Genomic DNA, 15,000 nt, shown 5'->3' with positions numbered 1-15,000 from the left:
CGAAACACCTAAGCTCCACGCGTCTCAGGCACAAGGTAATGGCGAACTTCTGCTGACTCTTTCCCCACAACTTTTTCTCACTCTTTCATCCTGCATCTTTGAGCTCACCTGCGACGGACCGGCGTCCCGTCCAGGTGGGGAACCTATATGCCAAGGAAGACGGGAAACCGGCGCTTATGAACCAGGCATGGCTCGAGAAGGAACAAACAATATTTGTTAATATTGACTGTAGTATTTTCTTCAGTATGTTATATAAGCACAGTGGAAAAAAGCAAGTTAGGTAGAGTAATTCTCCAAATATCAGACCGTATTGAGGTCACGACTCTTTAATTAGGCTACTTACCATTTTTGTACCATGTGCTCAAAAGCTGCCAAGGGTGACATTACTGTTTACTCTTTTGGGTTATGGTATGAACGAGTTAAGTGCTGCATTCCGTTTAAATGTATTCGAAATCATTGTTATTCAATTATATATTTTCTCTTGGAGTCTATTTTCGACGTTGAAATTGTTATTGTTAGTATTCATGCTAAATACATTTAAATTAGAGGTTTGTCAAAAAATTAAGCTATGATGGCAACATTTGATGAAGAGATGGAAGATACAAATGAATGAATAACATTATACAACACGTAATTCAGAAAATGATTGATACGTTTTTAAAATCCGATCATTGCCGATCTGATTTGTATGAGTAAATGTCGGCTGCCGCCAGTTCAATGAATATTCCAATAACATTTAACATATATCGACATCATGACTGAATCGAAGTGACTATAAACAGAATCAATATGAAGATCTATTACGACTGCATCATGCTAATATGTAATTAAGTAGAGACGCATACTTAATAAACAATTATCGGTTTGCAACAAACGCTTACGACTAACAATATTGAAATTAGTTCTTTACTGTTGGTATTTATTTGCAACAGCGGGTATTTCTCTCTCGTTTTCTTGCCAGCTCTTGCAACATAACAAATGTCGCATCTAGCGAAGTACATACAATCAACAGATTTCAAACATTAATTGAATAACTTCATGATAATTGAACATTGTGTGTAATGTTTAAATTTAAACAATTCTTCACAAATATATTTCCAGAAAGGTGTTGTATATCATGCGATTAGTATGACCTCCTCTCATTATTTTATCTGATTGAGTCGTAGTTGTGTCTTGGGGGCCTCCATTAATCCTGATCGTATTTCCAAAGAGAAAATCTAATAGAATTAATTAATTCTAATAGACTTATCTGTTTACGTTATGCTTCATTATGAAATATAGATAACAATAATATGATCCTATCGTGATACAACGCAAGGAATCCTGTAACAATAGACGTAAGTTCGGCATTAATGTGAAATGAAACGATTCTGAATGAATATCGCTGGAGATAAAATATTTTGATAAAATTATCTTTTGAAGATAATTTAATTATATTTTTAATATTTTTACATGAAGTGCTTTTTTTTTCAATCAAATATATCGTAAACAAATCCATCCTAGAATTATTTTTATGATTGAAAACATTTCACTGTACGTCTAGAATCGACGTGGCCTTTGTAATAAATAAGTTCTATCCTGTTATTGAAGCGAGCTAGAATGAACGACATGTTTTAGATGAGACAATAACGCAAAGAAAGAATCGTGATTGGTGCCAGCTGTCTCTTCTTCTTCTTCTTCTTCCAATCAGGACTCACGCCATTAGCCACAAAGAATAATCTCTAATTCGAGCCTACTCTAAGCTACTAAGAATGCGTGTTGCAACTTGAAGATCTTCCCACCATACCAGATAGACTGGCGGTTGCACAGGCGCGAAAGCTACGTTGCTATCCTCATTCAATAAACTGTGGCGTTTAACGGGTGGAGAGCTGAACCATCCTGGGGTACAGATGATTCGCAGTCTAGACTAGGGTTTAAAAGTTTACCTAACGATAGTGGGTTACACAATGTTTCCTCTGCTTTGTAGCAGAAGTAGTAAGGAAGTGTGGCGACGCGTTGTGTCCTTGAGCAAGACACTTTATTTCCCATTGCTCCAGTCCACTCGGCTGGCAAATATGACTTGTACTAGTAATGCAAAGGGGCCAGCCTTGTCACACTCTGTGTCACGCTGAATCTCCCAGGGGCTCATGTGCCTGTGGATTGCTCAGTCACTTGCACGTTAATTTCACGAGCGAGCTGTTCCGTTGATCGTATCAGCTCGGACCCTCGTCGTCGCAACCGATGGAATGCTCCTATGTAGTAGTAGTAGTAGTAGTAGTAGTGGTAGTAGTAGTAGTAGTAGTAGTACGTTTTCGAAAAACTCATGCTAGCTTTCGCTCTATAACCAGTCACCTGTACTTCTATGCCCCTTGAGTGTGAGCAGGGTTGTATTGTGGGGATACATAATTGTATTGTAACTGCGTATTACATCAGTTTTACTCTATTTTAGCACACTGAAATCTCACTTTTCCCCCATGTCAATATGATACCTATTCTTTACTACCCACAAGGGGCTAAAAACAGAGAGGACAAACAAGGAAAGACAAACAGATTAAGTCGATTACATCGCCCCCAGTGTGTAACTGGTACTTAATTTTTCGACCCCGAAAGGATGAAAGGCAAAGTCGACCTCGCCGGAATTTGAACTCAGAACGTAATGGCAGATGAAATACCTATTTCTTTATTATCCACAAGGGGCTAAACACAGAGGGGACAAACAAGGACAGACATAGGTATTAAGTCGATTACATCGACCCCAGTGCGTAACTGGTACTTAATTTATCGACCCCGAAAGGATGAAAGGCAAAGTTGACCTCGGCGGAATTTGAACTCACAACGTAACGCAGATGAAATACCGCAAAGCATTTCGCCCGGCGTGTTAACGTTTCTGCCAGCTCGCCGTTGATATGATACCGTTGCATGTATCGCCTAGGATATGTACAATATGTCTGCAGTTATTGAATAGCCTGGTAGTTGTTTATTTTTTATATATGTTTTATGGTTTTTCCGAAAAGATATGATGGTGCTGAGTATGTGTTGTGCTACTTTTTCTTTGTAGTGAATTTCTAGATTAAGTATTGAGCTTCTATAGGGAAAATGACTATATAGGGAGCATGTGTTATGTGTAGCGACTATATTGTTTGAGATAGAGTATAAAATCGAATTATCGTGCGTAGCAGACCCATTTGTAGACCATTTGTGATCTCTGGTAGACTTTATCTTCATGAGTCTGAATTATCTTTAAATCTCCATTGGTAATACTAAACGTAAGCATTCAGCTTTGCTGACGTACATTTCGTTTATTTCAATTTCACGCTCATTGTACTGTGAGGTTTTCCACGCTTATACCTTTCATTTTCCAGGCACTGGTGGTCATTATGTATCGACATGTCTATTATTGTGCAGGAATTTTCATGCTATCCCTTTGTAAATTACATCTACACAGTTCAACATAATTTCCTTGCTGTTTAACCATACATATCGTAAATTAATATAGCCAGGCCGTTGTCATGCGCAGGTGGTTGTTTGGCAATATGTAATTTTAACCGCTTTCATGAACATAGTACAGTAATTGTCAGGTAAAAGCGTGTGCCAAATCAACCATGGCTGTGAGTATATTCGGAATTGGCAAGGGAGCGCCAAGCTGAAATTACGCGAGTAATTGTTTCGTTCGTCATTTGCCTTCAGGGAAGTTACTTTCTATATTGTACTTCTTTTTCTCCGTATACATCAAGAAATAAATTTCCTTAGTATAACAATTAGTTTCCACTTGCTTCAATGTAAGTATTTATCGAATCTCAATGGTGTTATTGATAGATTTGTTTAGTTCTTTTTTGTTTGTTTGCTTCTTTACTTTTTTTTTTAGTATAAGTTCTTGCACTCCCTGCGGGCGAAATAATTGTGTTACGCTACAGAAATTTCGGAATGATGTTAGTAGAGTTCCAAATGATTGTCAATCTAGTATAGGTAATCTGTTTAACATCCAGTCTGCTCTTTTCTGATATAGTTAATACAAATTACAGTAAGTTAAGCTGTAAGATATATTCGCTTTGTTACATATGTAGTGATTTTCTACTCTAACATATCATGTTGGATATCTTTCGATTTCAAATGTGTCCTTCTAATAACAGAAAATCTGATATTCCACTTGTTATTAAATCCAAATCAAGCAAAGTTTCATATTTCATATATAGTTCATGTCATACCTGCGTGTTCAAGAGGTTCGTTTTGTAATCACTTGTTTTTGTGTTGGCTGAACTGCTCGGCACCATAGACATTTGTGTCCTAATATGGTCCCGGTTTGAATATATCACAAGTAACTACATTTGCTAATTGAAGCTGTGTGGAAGCCCGTCGTATATAGATAAACACATGCATGCTAATATACATATAGTTTACGGTCGTGAGGTTGTGCGCTCGAATCCCGGACCCGGCTGCATGTTGTGTTCTCCATCTTTAGGAGTAAAAAGTTGTCAGAATAGTTGCTGTTGTTGTTGTTGTTGTATAAGTTGAGGGAATTTAAAACATGGGAGACATACATTCAAAAAGTTTTCCTCGAAATTGACCTCATTCGAATTGAGGTTGTTAATAATATATCAGGATTTTTCGGTGCTTCACAATCAATACACTTTGGTCTCTTGTATTCTACATAGATTTTCTCGTGCACACCAATGTCTAATTTGATCAATGATTTATGAATTGAGGCAGAGGGAGTAATGATTAACTCCAATAATTACTTTAAATGCATGTTGCATACATATATGAGAAAGAGAGGCACTCCAGCCGATAATGAAGAAACTATATAAAATATTTTAGGATGGAATTTTCGATTTAATCAAGTTTCGTTAATTTCATATCATGTACTGTTTCTCCACGGTCTTCTTTTATTAACGAAGATATTTTAATTTTTTGTTGAAGTTGTGATTTTTCTTATGTCTAAGGATGCATAATGACAGCAATGAGTCATTTTTTTCACAGGTAATTCTGAAGAAAGGAAGATACAAATTTATGTTGTCTATATGTTACTCCTCCTGCCCCATCTAAGTCTGAATCCTACGTACCCAAATACAACGGAGATAATTTTCTGAAATAATGTTCTGAATTTGTTATAATGTTTATAATGCATTTAGAGAATGATATTTGCTTAGCTCATATAAATTTTTGCAAGGAAGTGACCTTTTTTATGCTTCTTTTTTCCCCGAAGTAAAAAGAGCAGTAAATATTACTCATTGTGCCCCATCCCACCGAACACTAGAAAATGGAAAAACAGACTGTCAGAACAGCTGCCCCATATATGTTGGAATTTCCCTCTTTCTGTCGGAATTATCCTTACTTTGTATCATGCATTGCAAAATAATGAAGACGAGCCTTTTATTTTATATATGTACGTTTGATTCCTTTCCAAACATACATACTTATCGTGTATTCTGAACAACAAGTAACACTAAGATGCTAGTTTTTGTTTTACGCCATTCTCTGTCAGTTTATCGTATTCCATATTGTGAATCATTTCCCACTCGCATTAAAAAAATCTTATCATCTTTTCCTCCATGAGTGTACGTTTCCCAATGAAGAAAAAGTCAAGCATCGCAAGCTGATGTACGAAAAGCCAAATTAGAATATTAAAAACAGTATCTATCAAGTTGTATCTTTAGTCGTTTATTTTAAACTTTCACGGCTAATTTATCACATTTAATTATATGCCATAAACTCCACTTCAGATATAAATTTGTTGATTTTCCATTGTTTTTATTCTTGTGTATGTGGGACCCTACCTAACCTGTATAAAGAGTAGCGGAATTACATTATTATTCACAACTGAGAATTGCAATATTAAGCTTATGAGATTTTCATCGGGAGACATTTTCTTCTTGGTTATTGTCTAATGGTTCCGTGGACACTATGAATACCATTAATGTCTGAGTTGCTGAGAGTATTTTTTATTTGGGTTCGAACTATTTAATCACAGTTCCGTATGATTTGTGAATAAATTTCATTATGAAAAGTATATCTTCTTTTAAAGGAACACATCTCAACATTTTAATAATGCTTCTACAGACTTCCTATAAAATTTCATTGCCTATAATTCTCCTAATATGCTACAATTTTGCAACGAATGATTTGCAAAATCGATTGCATGTACCAAAATATTGTTTATTTCTCAGTTGAATAAATAACAATACGAAATCATTTCTGACTACCAATCAATACATCATAGATTGAAAATTCAAACCATACAAGTTGGACAAAATAATGATTATTTAAATGAAATTTCCCATCCTTATATTGATTTCTTTTATAGGAAAGGATGGATATTAATTAATTGAATCAATTCCACTATGTATAAAACTTTCATATGTTATCGATTGATTGGGGAAAGCAGAAGTCAATAAAACTGAAATATTAACAAAGCACTTAAGATAGACACGAGCCAAATATAGAGCCGCAACAAGTTTGGACAAAGTGCTAAACATAGCAGCTGATTAACTCAAATGAAAATTAATGGATTACAAAAATGAGAGCGACAGTTTGAGCGCGGTCATTTCAGGTACATTCTATTTGAAATAGAATTGAAATGGCAATTATTTATGATTAAAGAACAAAAATGCAACGTATGACCGTAAAGTAAAGAATTCAACACATCTTCCCCATCCATGTGTTTATGTTTCACGTCGGTGTACCCTTGTCGTTGACTTCAAAGGGCCAACACCTGAAGCTATATGTGTTCTTCTTCTCAGGTAACGATCGTCCTCAGGTATAAGGCGGCGAGCAGGCAGAATCGTTAGCACGCTGGGCAAGATGTGTAGCCGTATTTCGTCTGCCGTTACGTCTGAGTTCGAATTCCGCGGAGGTCGACTTTGCCTTTCATCCTTTTGGAGTCGATAAAATAAGTACCAGTTACGCACTGAGGTCGATATAATCGACTTAATCCGTTTGTCACTCCTTGTTTGTTCCCTCTTTGTTTAGTCCCTTGTGGGTAGTAAACAAATACGTATTTCGTCTGCCGTTATGTTCTGAGTTCAAATTCCGCCGAGGCAGACTTTGCCTTTCATCCTTTCGGGATCGACAAAATAAGTACCAGTTACGCACTGGGGTCGATGTAATCGACTGAATCCGTTTGTCCGTCCTTGTTTGTCCCCTCTTTGTTTAGCCCCTTGTGGGTAGTAAACAAATACGTATTTCGTATGCCGTTACGTTCTGAGTTCAAATTCCGCCGAGGTCGACTTTGCCTTTCATCCTTTCGGGGGCGATAAATTAAGTACCAGTTACGCACTGGGGTCGATGTAATCGACTTTATCCGTTTGTCTGTCCTTGTTTTTCCCCTCTATGTTTAGCCCCTTGTGGGTAATAAAGAAAAAGATACAGATCGTCGGGTATTACGTTAACTGTAGTCAAACAGGGAAAAGAAGGAACGAGAGGCGCACGTTTGATAAAATGGTTATTATAAACAGTGGACAGTAACAGAACTGCATGGCAGTGTTAACAACATGACAGTCTTGTTTATGTATCCATAAAGACGGTGCTGAACGGAAGCTAAACAAGATGATAACGAACGACAAAACCATAACAAAAACAAGAATATAATTTCATATAAAATTCATTTAATATGCGAGATGTACTGGATTAGTTCGCTACTTGTGAATTTTAAATATTTAATTATTGGTTTCATATTTTAGCTACACTGAATATTTCACTTAATTGCATGTTAATGTTTCGCTTCCATTTAACGATTAGAATTGATTGCGTAAGAATATTCTAGTAATTTAATATTGTTACGCTGAGAATTTGGCGTTTTACAAATGTTTTATGTGACCGTGTTTAACTTCGCTTTAATTTTGGTTTCGTTCTATGCATGGCACATGTTGTTATGCAGAAGCGACATATTCGAGGAAATAATTATTTACTGGCTCAAATACTCGAACGCAGAGAGGCGTGCGCGCATTAATACACACATACCCACACTCATACACACATTAAAACAGTAAAACAACCTATATATATATATATATATAACGGGAAGTTTTATGAAAATAGACAAAAGACGAAGGCAGGTGGAAAACAAACAAACAATTGTATTAGTATGGCGCTCAGGAAATATAAATAAAACAAGTCTTCAACAGAAAGACACACAGAGAGAAAAAAACACAGAAAGAAGGAGAGAAAAAAATGCGTGCAGTAACTAACGAACCAACATGGCGATATATATATATATATATATATTTTAAATGAGGGTGAGAAATTAGATATTAATTTAGTTAACATCGATTTCACACCAGTGGTTTAACATTAAAAAAAAAACTAAAGGTTCAGTAAAATTGTATTGTATATATATTAGGGGGAACCACTTTGTGGACACCCATATGCTAGAAATATAACTGCTACGGTCTTACCACTAAGAAATGTTCTGAAGAAAAATTTAACAAAACAACCAAAATGTAACTGCTCGATTCCGTTTTGTTTGTTTTGCTAAATTTTTCTTGAGGACATTTTTTAGTAGTGAGACGGTAGCGGATCTATTTCTAGCATATGGGTGTCCACATAGTGGTTCCCTCTAACATATATATATATATATATATATACTCTTTTACTCAAAGAAAAGGCTTTTCTCTATACACAGTAGAAAACATTTGCCCAAGGAGCCACGCAGTGGAACTAAACACATAACCATGTGGTTGGTAAACAAGCTACTTACTACACAGCCACTCTTATGCCTACATATATTTATATATATATATATATTGTGTGTGTGTGTGTGTGTGTGTATGTGTGTGTGTATAAATATATGTTCCAGTATGGCCGCAGTCAAATGACTAAAGCATGTAAGAGTGAAAAACTATATGTATATGTGTATACACACACACACAGAACACAGTCACACACACGCGCGCGCACACAAACACACATATATACTCACACACAGATCATAGTCACTGACGAGCATTAGTATAAATACGCAATCACTCTGGATTGTCTATTCCTAGAACTGAGAGACCTTGGCTCTCTTGTCATTCATTACGATAAGGTGCTTCTTTTGGCTATGAGTTTTAACTATTATTTCTAGCAATAATGGTGCTGGCAAGTGTACTGAGTCACTTTATATATATATATATATATATAATATAACGATGAACGTCGACTTTTTCAAGCCTAGCAAGGCCCATAGGCCTGGTTTCCCGGTTTCTGTGGGGCATCTCCCCCCCGCCCCAGCAGCTGGACGGGACGCCAGTCCATCGCAGCGTTACTCAAGAATCAGGAAGAAAGAGTGAGATAAAGTTGTGGCGAAAAAGTACAACAGGGATCGCCACCACCCCCTGCCGGAGCCTCGTGGAGCTTTTTTAGGTGTTTCCGCTGAATAAACACACACAACGCCCGGTCTGGGAAACGAAAACGCAACCCTCCGACCGCGAGTCCGCTACCCGAACCACTGTGCCATTGCGCCTCCGTATATATATATTATATATATATATATATATATATATATTATATATATATATATATATATATATATATATATATATATATATATATATATATATATATATATATATATATATATATCCGCGAGTGTGTGTAGTTATCCACACAAAAACACACAAACACACACACACATACATACATACATACATACATACATACATATATACATCCATACATACATACATACATACTTACATACATACATACAAACTCTATAGCATTTAATTCCAAGTAGTAGCGGGTATATATATTCATTGGAAGTTGATTTTACTGGGACACTTCACTGATTTCCTCGCTGCATGCGAATCTATGGAATTCCTTACATAGAAATGGAAGAGTTTGATAAAGTATTTCTGGCATAATGGCACAGTGAATACCGAATTATTGAAATTGCCAAGCTACGCAGAGAAAATCTATGGAACATTTTCAAATCTCTAGGGCACCTAACCTGAATTATTCACGTTTTAGTTCACCTGAATAGAAAGGATCTTTAAGAAATCGGAGGACGTAGTTGTGTAAGAGACTTATTAGAAAATATCTACGAAGTCTTATTTAAATGAGGAAAGGAAAGTAGGACTATATTTGAGAAGTTTTATTGGTATCCATTGATTATAATTTTTCCCGAAGTTCTGAAATGCATTATCATAGGTGCGAATTTCCTACCTTTTCAATAGTGGTATACTCATGTAGCTGAGATAGATAACTCATAGTAGATGTGAAAATATTGTGTTGTATCTTGGAAGGGTCATTACGCCAATAATATATACACGCCCTGGTTGAATTTTCATTCTTTTTTTATAAGGCAGTATGTTAGTTACTCTTTTACTCTATTACTTGTTTCAGTCATTTGACTGCGGCCATGCTGGAGCACCGCCTTTAGTCGAGCAAATCAACTCCAGGACTTATTGTTTGTAAGCCTTGTACTTATTATATCGGGCACCTTGGCCGAACCGCCAAGTTACGGAGACGTAAACACACCAGCATCGGTTGTCAAGCGATGTTGGAGGGACAAACACAGACACCAAAATACATACACACACACAAATATATATATATATATATATAGACATATATACGACGGGCTTCCTTCAGTTTCCTAATACCAAATCCACCCACAAGGCTTTGGTTGGCCCGAGCCTATTGTAGAAGATACCAGATCAAGGTGCCACGCAGTGGGACTGAACCCGGAACCATGTGGTTGGTAAGCAAGCTATTTACCACATAGTCACTCCGGCACCTATATTATTAAACTAACATATTGATTGCTTACTTAATCAGTCAATTAATCGTTGTGACATTTGTCAAATTCCTTCCCTTGCTATACGGGACCATGTTAGTGACGTAGTACCTCTCTGCTAACTGAGGAGAACAATAAAGATATGAAATTGTAGCAGGGCATGAGATTATAGTTGGTATAAAGATCGTCAAACATTCCACAACATTTGTTTAAACTCAAGAGTTAACTTAACGAAACTTGGAAGCTAAATAAAAAAGACAAACAAAATTATTCATGTAGAAATATAATACCCGAAAAAATATAATACATCGTAGCCTAAAGAGAACTTTGATTTCTCATCTAAAGAGAATCCTTCACATTGAACGCGAAGGCGGAGACTGAAGTGTCCCATATATCACTACATAGTATCTCAGAAAGCACGACTTCCAACTCTAAACCTATGATCAAGTGGGAGAAAATGATATAATCCAACGTCAGACGGAAGTTGTGTTTTCTGGTAAATAAAAGGGCTACAATAAGGATTAACTTAGATATTTGTTTGAAGATTACCTTATTAAATATTTGTTACAGGATTACCTTATTAAATATGTGTTTCAGGATTACCTTATTAAATATGTGTTTCAGGATTACCTTATTAAATATGTGTTTCAGGATTACCTTATTAAATATTTGTTTCAGGATTGCCTTATTAAATATTGGTTTCAGCATTACCTTATTAATTACTTGCTTTTAGTTAGCGAAAGGCTCTTACACCCAAACATCCCTCCATCAACTCTACGGAATTTCCCTTTTCATATATAATTCACAATTTTGAATGCAATAAAATCGTATTTATAATACTTTTCCCGATATCAAAATACCATTTTAAATATATATATAATGTGCCACCTGCGTGCTACCGTGTGTGTTTGTGTAGCTCTCTACTTTATACATTTATATTGCGTAACACTCAGTAACTCTACGTAAATCTATGTACGGCCGTACATGCATATGTCTGTTTGTATCCACGTACGTACGTTTCTGTCTGTGACGTTAACAAAAAAACTTTTTCTGTACTGATAAATGTGTGTTAAGACCATTAGGAGAATTGACACATTTTATTTCATTAGAGGTGACTTTTATTCGTCTGCATACGTTACTGAAATTTTCACAGCTGTTCGGCATTATTCAGTCTTCATTTCTATGAAGATTCAGCTTTAAAAATGTCAACTACACGTTGTCGTCATTTAGTGTTAGAAACGACTCTGTTTCCAGCAGGTTTCTGGCTTCAGCACACAGCTATTGATGTCATTATGAAATATGGTTTGTTTTAGTATCATTTCTATGCAGTGTACATTAATTAAACAGAAGTTAGTTAAAATATCTTATTATTCACATAAAAAATTTTAGTGAGCATTGAGTTAATACCTCATAAACATATATGAACACACACAGGCGCTTATATATATATATATATATATATATAATCAAAATAAGCAACAAGAATATATATATATATATTCTTTTACTCTGTTACTTGTTTCAGTCATGTGACTCTGACCATGTTGGGGCACCGCCTTTACTCGAGCAAATCGCCCCGAGGACTTATTCTTTGTAAGCCTAGTGCTTATTGTATCGGTCTCTTTTGCCGAACCGCTAAGTTACGGGGACGTAAACACAACAGCATCGGTTGTCAAGCGAGGTTGGGGGGACAAACACAGATACACAAACATATACATACACATACATATATATATACATATATACGACGGGCTTCTTTCAGTTTCCATCTATCAAATCCATTCACATGTCTTTGGTCAGCCCGCGGCTATCGTGTGGTTCGTAAGCAAGCTACTTACCACATAGCCACTCCGACTTTTTTCTTTTGCTTTCTCTTTTTCTTCGCCTCGAAAGGGTAGATCGTTTCGTTCACGAGAAGAAACTCAAAAGATCGCCGCCGCTGCTGCGCACCGAACCTCCGACGTGACCTGGGCTCCACGTACGCACAATGCCTCGGTAGGATAAGACTAACCTGCCGAACGACGGTCTAAACCCAACTCACGTTCCCTGTTAGTGGGTGAACAATCCATCGCTTTGCGATCTCTGCTTCGCAATGATAGGAAGAGCAGATATCGAAGGATGAAAAAGCGACATCGCTGCAACAAAAAGTTATTCAATAGGGATTATTAATCCGAGGAAAATAATTTATAACCTCCGGGCCGTATTTCTGATCACTCCTATCGGGGCGTAAATGGCTATTTGCATATGCGATCCCCTTGAGACAGAGTGGCTATGCCCCCACTTCTCCCTAACAATTCTGCAGGCAACCCCTTTTCAATGTTGTCTGCTGGGATCATAGCAAATCTAAAGAACGTAAGTATTTCGTAGCTTACTACACGAACAATAAATTTATACAACTCCTCACTGGTTAAGAGATTTCTGGTTAAAATAGTGTTTAGTAACCCTTAGTGGAGGCGCAATGGCCCAGTGGTTAGGGCAGCGGACTCGCAGTCATAGGATCGCGGTTTCGATTCTCAGACCGGGCGTTGTGAGTGTTTATTGAGCGAAAACATCTAAAAGCTCCATGAGGCTCCGGTAGGGGATGGTGGTGATTCCTGCTGTACTCTTTCACCACAACTTTCTCTCACACTTCCTGTTTCTGTTGTACCTGTATTTCAAAGGGCCGGCCTTGTCACTCTCTGTGTCACGCTGAATATCCCCGAGAACTACGTTAAGAGTACACGTGTCTGTGGAGTGCTCAGCCACTTACACGTTAATTTCACGAGCAGGCTGTTCCGTTGATTCGGATCAACCGGAACCCTCGTCGTCGTAACCGACGGAGTGCTTCCATCCCCATCCAGTAACCCTTAGTGATTCACGAGCCTACACTCTAAATACGATTCGACATGCTTTTACAATAAAAAAAAAAACTATACTGCTGAAAAAATATAACTTTATTATATTCCTTTCAATTGAGGCAAATGTGTGAGACTTTACTGAAACAACAATAAATCACACATTCGGAAATTTCTTTGACTTCCTTCAAACGTTTCATCTAACGGCTACGTGGAATGACAAAGGTGTTCTTTGATCAAGTTAAAATGAAAAAAAATATATCACCAAAATACGGAATATAGGAAAGGAGCGAGGCTGGGAGTGCTACATAATGATAAAATAAAGAACAAGGTTAACAAATGTAGCAACACCATTAATCAAAACAACGGGAATTACAACATGAACAATCCAAAGCAACGTTCTGGATTACATCAGTTACAGTTAAAGAAGGATAAAACACGTCTAAGGCTTATTGTTGTTCTTTCGAATAAGGACTTGATGAGATTTTTATCTGTAGCTTTTGTTTTCAACTCATTTCAGTTATTAGAATGCGGCCATGCTGTAGCACTGCATTGAAGAATTTGTAATCGAACGAAACGACCACAATATTTAATGTTTTATTATATCGGTCCTATTTCTCCTATAAAACACACATACACACACGTGCACACTCGCACGCACACACACACACACAACACACACACACACACACAACACACACACACACACTCACACGCACATACACTTACACACTCATAAGTACACAGTGATATATTCATATATCCATGTACATATGCAGGGTGCGATGCAAAAACTGTCGTCTACATTACGCAAAATGAAAATAACACGGACATCTAATTTTGAAAGATATATTTGCCAAATTTACCTTTAAAATTGGAACGATACAGAGAAGATTAGCATGGCCTCTGCGCATGGATCACACTTAAATTCGTGAAGCGTTCCATATTTCTAACGGCGGTGCATAAGCATGGCCGCAGCTATGAGCTGAAACATCTGCCAAAAACAAAAAATAAATTCTGAAGGGTAAATTTATTCAATAAAATCGCCATTGACTTCAGCCACTCCTTCCAGACGACTTCAAAATCTCCTGCAACTCTTCTGAACGGTGTCCTTGCTCAAGCTGGTGAATGCTGTCATAATCTTTACCTTTAGTTCATCTTTAGTGCCACAAGGAGTTTTGTTGGTGTCTCGCTCAAATGTGCCTCACACATAATATTTAAGGAGGTTGCAGTCTGAAGAGTTAAATAGCCAGATGTTAGGGGTAGTGTGTTCAAATGAGTTGTCTGACAGCCATGACAGGGATCTGCTGTTTACGTTGCATGGTGCATAGTCCTTTTGTCAGATATAGTGTCTCCTAACAGTCACCCTCTTGACTCAGGGTATTATTACCTCCTCCAAGCATTAGACGTATGCCTCCGTCTATGTCTATATAATGTTATATATTGTCTGTATAATGTTATCTATCTATATAA

General features: G+C 37.0%; 1 non-coding gene across 1 annotated transcript; it reads left to right on the top strand.

Moving 5' to 3' along the window:
• Positions 1–14,373: 14,373 nt before the first annotated feature.
• LOC115219599 lies at positions 14,374–14,478 on the top strand. The gene has a single exon (XR_003882350.1). It is a non-coding gene; the product is annotated as a U6 spliceosomal RNA (small nuclear RNA).
• Positions 14,479–15,000: the final 522 nt, after the last annotated feature.

This window comes from Octopus sinensis, linkage group LG14 (genome assembly GCF_006345805.1).
Source record: "Octopus sinensis linkage group LG14, ASM634580v1, whole genome shotgun sequence".
NCBI lineage: Eukaryota > Metazoa > Mollusca > Cephalopoda > Octopoda > Octopodidae > Octopus > Octopus sinensis.
Note: the sequence above shows the minus strand (reverse complement) of the source record. Positions and strands in the feature narration are given on the sequence as shown.